Below are 8,581 nucleotides of genomic sequence, written 5' to 3'. Positions count from 1 at the left end.
TAGACTACAAGTTGTCTATTAATCAGGTGAAGTCCAAATGAATTTTAAATAATTATGAAATCTACAGTCCAAATTAAATTTAGTATTTTTCGCTAGGACAAGTTTACATGTGGATCATAACCAAAGAATTAAAGCCTGAAGGGTAAATTCGATTGATAGTTTATTTTAAAACAGGGTACATAAAAGAAATGGAAATTTTCATACAGTACGTTACCAGTTGGGTTATCTTTAAGCCCATAACAATCCAGAAAGATAATGAATGGTTTATATATACCAGGCATGTCAAATTCAATTCTCATCAAGGGCCATTTTAAAGTTTCCGCATACAGGCTGATTCAAATTCGAAGGCCACCAGGAAACTGTAAGAATAGGTAAGTTGTTGGCAAAGTTGCGTATTTTGAGTCTTAACAAAATGCCGTTTTGAAACTGAAAAAATTCCGACTACTTTCGTAGAAATTTTGCAAAATAGTTAATTTTTTACCGAAGCTATTTAAAAAGATAAAATGACACATTATTATAGCCACTTTTTCCCTGTACAAGATACTAGTTTTAAATTTTAAGTCTAACTGACATGGTTTCGGAGAAAAAAACCTAAAATAACTGTCCACTTTAGAAACATTTTGCAAGTAAAGAGATGGTTAAAAATTTCGAGTTTTTGACCAAAAACCGATTTTGCTAAGTTGTCAGACAACAGTGATGGGGCTGATTTACTGAAGCTCTGAAACTATGAAAAAATGTCAAATAACTTCGAAACCATGTCAGTTAGACATCATACTAACAAAATCATACTTTTTTTATGAGGAATTCAAAAATGCCATCAGAAAAGATCATCATCAACATTGTAGTACCTAGGTATATGGTAAATTAAAAACGTATTATATACGTTTGTCAGGTTAACACTAAAAACCGTTTATTTATCTACTTATTTTCAACGTTTCTTATACCAGTTTTGTTAGATTATTATGACATAAATAATACGTACTTTTGATACGTAGAATATGCCTAATTTTTATTCGTATTTAGGAGGAAGTAAATATACCAATGTGCCAGCATGGTAGATCAAAGAGGTATTAAACGTAAGTGTGTTGGCTGGGTAGCCTCATTGTACGAATATTTTCGACGCGGCAAAATCAACATTTTGCTTAAAGTGGCCATAACTGGTACCTCTACCCTAGACTGACAGCTAGCCGGAGCACGGTTATTTATATAATTACATATCAAGAACCACCCCCAATTTAATTACGATATCCGAAGATTAATCAGAGGTGAGATGGAGTAGAAGAAATATTTGTAACATCCGTTACAGCATGATAATGCAATTAAATTTTGAAAGGCCTTATTATTCTAAATTTAAAGACGCCCGAGATAACATGATCCAATCAGTTGTTGTGAGCTTCTGGTCATCAATTCTGAAAACGGAAATTCAAAGTAAATCTTGTAGTTTCATGCTTACTGATGCTATAGGATTTGTTACTGGCCGCAGTGGGAACCACGCCAATACTTTTTTGAGCAGGACATCCAGGATCTCTCACGATAGCTTTAAATTTTTCATATCGAAGATACTCGAACTTTAAATTTTGCGAAACAAACCCCTATCAGATTACTTCTTCAACGCACGAAAAGCTGAACTCGACCAAGCAATCAGAAATGAAAATTTTCTTTCGAATAAAAGCGCCTTTTTCACTAGAGGCTCAAACAAGGCGCTTGTACCGATCACAATGCAACCGAAAATATATTAATTAATATTCAACGGCTTGATTGTGACCCTTAACCCGCTTATCATAATTGCAAATTAACAATTAGATATGCATATGAGCCGTAAGAGAATTGGTTAAAGACCTTTTCGGAATGTCCAACGACATGGGGTGGTTTCCTTACTTATTAAGTTCGAATTTACTGCAGATACAATTCCAATTGGCATAATAAATTTAGAACAAGTTACCGATAGGATAATGTTCGTTTAAGGTACATCGGTTATAGCGTAGGTAAATCATAACAACATTCCTATCTAAATTATCTTATTCTAATAAAAAATATCTGAGGTTATCTGTGTAAGTTTAATTTGTGTTTAAGTTATTAATAAAGTATACGTCGTTCACCCTTAAGTCGCGGACTACTTTGTAATCCTTACTTAGTGTGTGTTTGTGTCTTATTATGAAAGCGTGTTCTTTGTTACGTTCGGTTTTACGTTTTCTACAACTATTGCACCGTTGCACGTTAATTGTTTAACAAGACAAAATTAAAAAGAGATTTGCATGAAAGAGATTCTAAGATTGTTTAGTGCATTACCTGTCCACGCATAGAGAAGGGCGCTGCTGTACGAAAGCACCAGGTAAGCAGCGGGCAGGTATCGCGCGCTCCCAGCCCACTATTCAAAAGTATCTGTACAGTATTCTAAAATACGAGCTTTGAGTAGCACCGCGTATGCACCTGTATTTGCTTCCATCCGACGGCTCAACAAGTGTTCGTATATGTGCATATGTTTATGTTAAGACATTAACGGTCACCTACCTACATCGGCTTTATGCCTTTTGTAATTTGTGCCTTAAACAGTGCTCTACACTCCGCTTGAGGAAGTATTGAATTTAAGTGCCTTTTTATATCCTCCGTTTTATGTGTACTTTTACAACGTGCAACTAGTGCAAAAAAATTCGATTGTGACGATCATTTATAACGGCAATTATTTCCTTATTAAATCGCCGCATAACGGAAAATCCGAGAAAAGCGCTTCCGAATATTTTCCGATAGAATGTGTCGACGTAAAGTGCCTTAAGAAGTAATAACGTGCCTTAGTACCTATTTTGTTGTTATGGCTTCCGACGAGGATTGTAATACGACATACACATATCCGTAAGTAATTTGATTGTATTCACTAATATTGATGCGGAGGGAAAAAAAGCTAAAATGGAAAAGCGCCGTCACTAACGCATTTCAAAATGAAAATGAGCCTGAAAGATTTAATCGAGCGTTACAAAGTACTTATATGTAATGGGACACGATGATAAGGGCCTATTTATAGGAGCGAGGAAACTCCTTCAAAAATATTTGACGCTAGGTACCCAATTTATTGCCCGTTTCGCGAATTTTATCTTCAACGCGTGCGATAAAATTGAGATAAAATTCCACCGGATGTTTTTTTATGCAAATGCAAAAGAGTGCCGTTTGGGAATCTTTTGTAAGAGTAATGTTAGCCGCGCTTTCAGTCGGCAGCCACAACGGATCGAAAACAAAAGAAAATCGCTCATTACTATTTGGCATTGGAATGTTTTCCAAAGTGTCAGGTAGTGGAGGTTCATTGCACGTCGAATATTTCGCAAATATTGAAATAAAATCGTAGTCTCTCCCGTTTCTACTTGCTTCAAAAGACGATTAACATCACGAATGACAAATGTGGCACAACGCTAACGAGGGATGCTGTTTATATTGAGTATTACTAGTTATTTTGGTAGTATTTTCATAACCTTCGCTAACTCTATCGATAATAAATGTTCAACGGAAGCGGCCACATTTGGTCAAAGAGATACTAAAATATGTGCCTTTAAAAAGTGGTCACTAATGCTGTTGGGCGAAGTTAAACTGAACAAGCAAAATATAGGGATCTTTTGCTTGATTAATGTATAATTTTCTTGCCACTCAATTTTGTTCGTGGTTACCGCACGTATTGTTGAAATATCTTGTAATCCGCCAACTTCCTTTTCGTCATTTTTTGAGGCTAAAAGCTAAAACATTCCAGATCAGTATATACCCATCGTCCAATCAACCAAAAGTTCTGTGAAGAAGTAAATTATTACGATTTTTTTCGCGCAAATGTATATCTGCATCGACACCCTTAACGTGCAGTCTCGCCCTCACATTCACGCACATCGTGTAAGAAAAGATTCCCTCGACTAAATTTACACTTTGAACCGTTCTCAGTGGTAGAAATCATAATTTTCATCTCAGCCAGCATGGAAATCTAAATAGCCGGATCGAAATTATAGGACTAGTGCTCATTTTATGAAAACCTTCCAGAAATCTTGTAGTTTCTGAAGGCAACAAGAAGATTCACATCGAAATCTTCCACAATCGTACCAAAATCACGAAATTTAACGAAATCCCATGCATAATCCGAATTTTGTAGTCGCAGAAATCACGATGATGGAAACCCCATTTCCATAGTCCGTAGAAATCGCAATTCTAAAAATCATAGGATTTCAGGTACATGCAATATAAAAAAACAAGTGGTAAATCCGTCGCACTCTCGCGGTTTATTTTTTCACATACAGTCTATACTAATCAAGTCAATAATCAAGTCCATTTTTGTTAAAGGAAGCGAGCGAGATAGGTACAACCTTCACTGTTGCTGATGTTTCCGAATTTATTTCATGGGGTATAGGCATACAGTGTCAGGAGAAAAACGAATTATTCCCGTAGCTTGAAATTCTGATGTAGCATTGCGCGCTATAGGTACAACTGTCTGCCCAGGTTTGCAGTTTTCAATTTTCTTTATTGGAATTTCTTTTCATGTACCAGGATTGTATGATAGGTAAGTCCTCGGTTTGGAGTCCAGCCAGCGTTTCTCTAACCCTACCATCTCCGTCCGGAAGGGCTTTTCCTTGAGCTCCTCAAGATAGGTGTTCACACGCCCTTTCACCTCGTTGTTTATGGAAATTTTTTTTCCAGTCAGATAAACAGACAGTACGAATGCCGTTTCTCCGCCCGATTGCTGTCTGTAAACGGGCAAAAGTGTGAAATAGTACTCCCTTTTTACCTTTTCGACCCACGCAACCGTCTTCGCCTTTTTCGGAGCCGATTTGTTCCTTATAGTCCACTGTCCTGACTGTTGCCTATTCTCGAAAGTGTAGTGGTGAATCTAAGTTTCGTCCGTAGTAACACAAAAGTCCACCTGAATCTTTTGCAACAGGCTCAAACCCTCCTCAGATTTCAGCGCCCGAACTTGTTTTCGATCCATCGTCATGCAAGCACGGCACATCTTCTTCATGTGCAATTCATACTGCAATAAATGATTTCCGTTGAAACGACCACACTGTCAGCTCAGTTACGCACCTTTATACGCCGGTCTTCCATTACCAAATTGTGGAGTTTGTCGATGATTTCTGAAAGAGGAGCGGAAATCGGCAATGCTGAACTGTTTCGTACAAAGGGGTTAAATAACCCAACGTAATAATGGCTTTCGTGAATCACCTTCGCCAACGTCTTCTCCACATACCCCACAAAATTGTACACATGTCGTCACTAAATATCATTACGAAGCAACAGACTTTTCAAATGACCCTCGTAATTGTTGGAGCTTTGTCGAGAAAGAGGCTCGTCTGCAAATGCCATCATTTCGCATAAATTGCAATGAGAAAAGTATGACCAGCGAGAACGTTTCGCATAGGTTTGCAGAACATATACAATGTTCCTAGGGCCAGATGAAAATAATTTCAGTGTTGATGAGCGAGCCAGGGGGGATCTATTTTCCCCTAGATACAGGAAATGGATATTAAAGGTTCTCTCTCCGTTACAGCAAACAATTATGCTCTTTCTCACCCGAAGAAATAGAGCTAATAGCCTTTAGATCACTGGTTTGGCGTTTAGTTATAATCTCTTCTCCTAAATATTAAGAATATTTCCGGTCTTATCAAAATGTTGATGTTCAATGAGTACGATTTCCATCAAAGAAAAATAGCTTTGTACGGTTTCTCGATTCAGTGCAGTGGAGCATGCAACAGACGCCTTCTGAAATTGACTCTAAAATGCGAATTGTGATTTAAAAATAGTTGCAACCAGTCGCACATCCAGCCATTTTCATAGACCAAATGCCATATATAGGGTGTCCCGTGGCTCGATGGACATAGCTTAACGCCATATTCTTTGGTCAATTTTAAGACGAAATTTCCCTATACACTTTGCCCAAAACTCGATAGTTAAGAAGTTATTGGCAATATTAAATTTAACAATAAATCAATCTAGTGAGCCATTAATTGTTTTGTCATATTGTTATGGTGACACTGTTTATTCTTTGACGTAATTTTACGATTAAATTGATATGGCTATGTTTTCAAATCAAGAATATGCGGATATTCACTTTACGGATACTGCGACGGAAATGCAAGTGCGACAGTGAGGGCATATTAGCGGAGGTTACTTACCTGATCGAAGAATACCTAATAGGCCACATCAATTTAATCTTAAAATTACAAGTATACGTGAAAGAATAAACAATGTCTCCATAACAATTTGACAAAACAATTACATGACCTACTAGATTGATTTATTGTTAAATTTAAATATTGCCCATAACTTTTTAACTATTGAGTTTGAAAATTGACCGGTGTTAAGTTATGTCCATGGAGCCACGACACACCGCCTGTATTTTGCTAGTCGCGGTGACCGTTGCTGCTTCGCGCTCCGTTTATTGCATTTTTCTTGAAATTGCGTGCCTACACACAAATTTCAGATTTGCTTTTTTGAATGAGCATAAAATCATATGAAAAAACAGTACCTACAAAATGTGCAAAGTCAACATAGTTTCATTGTTACCGTAAATCGGGGACGAGATAGGTGATTTTTACGTTTTCCTCGAAAATTTTAGAAAGAACCCTTTTAAAAGAGTAAGGTCCCCTTAAATGAGTCTACTATAGAAAAATTTACCTTTCATCTAATAAACCGTCACCCCTACGGAAAATTTCAAGGGGACAAAAAAATCTTTTATTCAGTTCATCTGCACACCGTCTGCACAATGAAATAGTTATTTGTACAACTAGAACAGAAAGTAGAAAAAAAAACACTTTTTTCTACAACTGTCAAAGAAACCTGTCATTTTCTGACGAATTTCGAAACGCGAAGTCCTAGATTTTTAAACGGTTAATTAATAAGTAAGGTGGCTCTTGACAATGTGCGCGAAAGCGACAACAGTGAAAAAAAGTATTTCGCGCACGTGACAAAGTTGAACTTAAACAGCAAATTTAATTAAAAATCGGTTCAGTTGTAGAAAAAATATTGTTGTATATAACGCTAGCGCGAAATTATTTCACGCATTTTACTGATATTTTAACTCAGCTTCGCCTCGTCAAAATACCTTCAGTCTCAATGCGCGAAATTGAACTTCGCGCTCTTGTAATATAAATAACTATCTTCTCAAGTTTTACACATAATTTTTTTTGTAACTAAAATCAAAATTGATAAATTATCGTATGCAATAATGAAGTTTGACACATAGCAATCTAGATAGGGGTATGTTTCAATTTTAAATGTCATTATTAAGATTAACGCAGCAATTGTTTTCTACTTTCCTCACTAGAGCGGAAAATCACATTTTCTTGATCCTTTTTAGAGACGAAAGCAGTTGTTTCTAAAGTAGTTTCAGAAAAATAATATTTTCAGTTGTGTTGTGTGTGGTGGGAAGGTTTAACTTTTTTAAGCGTTTTGAGACATACCTATCTAATTTTCATAAATTCCCTTCACAATTTGCGTAGTGAAAGGTTTCGAACTAAAAGTAAACTAATAGTCAGTATATACACAAATGAAAACACTATTTCGCATTTGTTGCATGAGAGGGAGTTTATGAAGTTGTTTTCCGAATTCTGCTAATGGGAAATGGAAAATCCGAGAGAAAATCCCACTACCACTCATTTTTTGTTTTATCACCTGTTACACCCTGTACAGTTTTTTTCATAATCCAAGTAGGAAATATCCAATTTCTTTTCGCTTTTCGCAAACGCACCGTCTCTTGTAAAATGTCAGTAAAAATATTTATTTTCTTGTACTATATATTTTACAGCAGTTTTTCCTGTAGAGCTTTTATTTGTTTATTCATTTTTATTATCAATTTTTTCCCAGCTTTTTTGAAAAGTTAAAATTTATAATGACAAGTTGTTTCAACTACTTTTATGAACTCTGGTCACAGATACGAAGAATCGCATGCGAATTTTTTGACACTCGGCTCGCATTCGGTAACACGACTTTTAATCCGGCTCATATTCAATAGCACTGATTTTTGAACTTGAACTCTAGAAATCGATTGGCGAAAGTTTGACCTATCGCTGTCTTTTTTCGTTCTCGAGTTAGATGAGGAACAGACGGACAGACAGACAGACGGACGATTGGGCTGAAAAACCATCACATAATGGGAATTTTTCGAAAGAAATTCCCTAATTCGTTTTTCTTCTTCCTGTTTTGTATATTATGTACCCCTTTTACATAAATCGCGAGTTGGAAACGGTAAACCAAATGATTTGGACCATAAAAAGTACTTGTTCTTTACAATTAACAAAATTTTTGTGAATTTTTATCATGATCAGTTATTTTCAAAAGTTACGAGTGTTTTCTTTGTTTGTGTTCGCACGTTCGTGTTCGTGTTTGATGACATCAAACTATACGAACTTAAGTGATTTTTTGAACGAAAGGTATTTTTGTCGGCAATTAGCGTAAAAATGGGGCCGCGATCGCAATTATTCGGGAAGTTCCAATTTTTTAATATGTTTTATTTATACAGTGTGTCTCAGGTAGAACGCGCAATAAGGAAGCGGCATTGTATTTTTTCGCGAAAGATCCTTCTCCCTGGTTGATGACCTGAGCATCAACCAATTTCCTTTTT

The sequence above is a fragment of the Photinus pyralis genome, unplaced genomic scaffold (genome assembly GCF_008802855.1).
Source record: "Photinus pyralis isolate 1611_PpyrPB1 unplaced genomic scaffold, Ppyr1.3 Ppyr1.4_LG1, whole genome shotgun sequence".
Taxonomy (NCBI): domain Eukaryota; kingdom Metazoa; phylum Arthropoda; class Insecta; order Coleoptera; family Lampyridae; genus Photinus; species Photinus pyralis.
The sequence above is the reverse complement of the archived record's forward strand: the minus strand, read 5'-3'. Positions refer to the sequence as shown.